Source organism: Pterocles gutturalis, unplaced genomic scaffold (assembly GCF_000699245.1).
Source record: "Pterocles gutturalis isolate BGI_N339 unplaced genomic scaffold, ASM69924v1 scaffold5016, whole genome shotgun sequence".
Taxonomy (NCBI): Eukaryota; Metazoa; Chordata; class Aves; order Pterocliformes; family Pteroclidae; genus Pterocles; species Pterocles gutturalis.
Window position 1 is genome coordinate 1,228 of NW_010097572.1, and position 203 is coordinate 1,430.

Here is a 203-nt window from a genome sequence, read left to right on the forward strand (position 1 = left end):
CGAGAAGAAAACCCTCCACGCGTGGTTAATTTAGGCGCTGGCATTTTGCAGAGCAGGTTTTTGGTTTTTTTTGTTTTTTGTTTTTTTTTGTTTTTTTTTCGGAAGGTAGCGTTTGCAGATGAAACCCTGTTGTTCGGGTGGCTGAGAGCCCGCCTCGCTCCTCCGAGCAGCCCCTCACCGCGGAGTCGCGGCGCGGCGGCTCC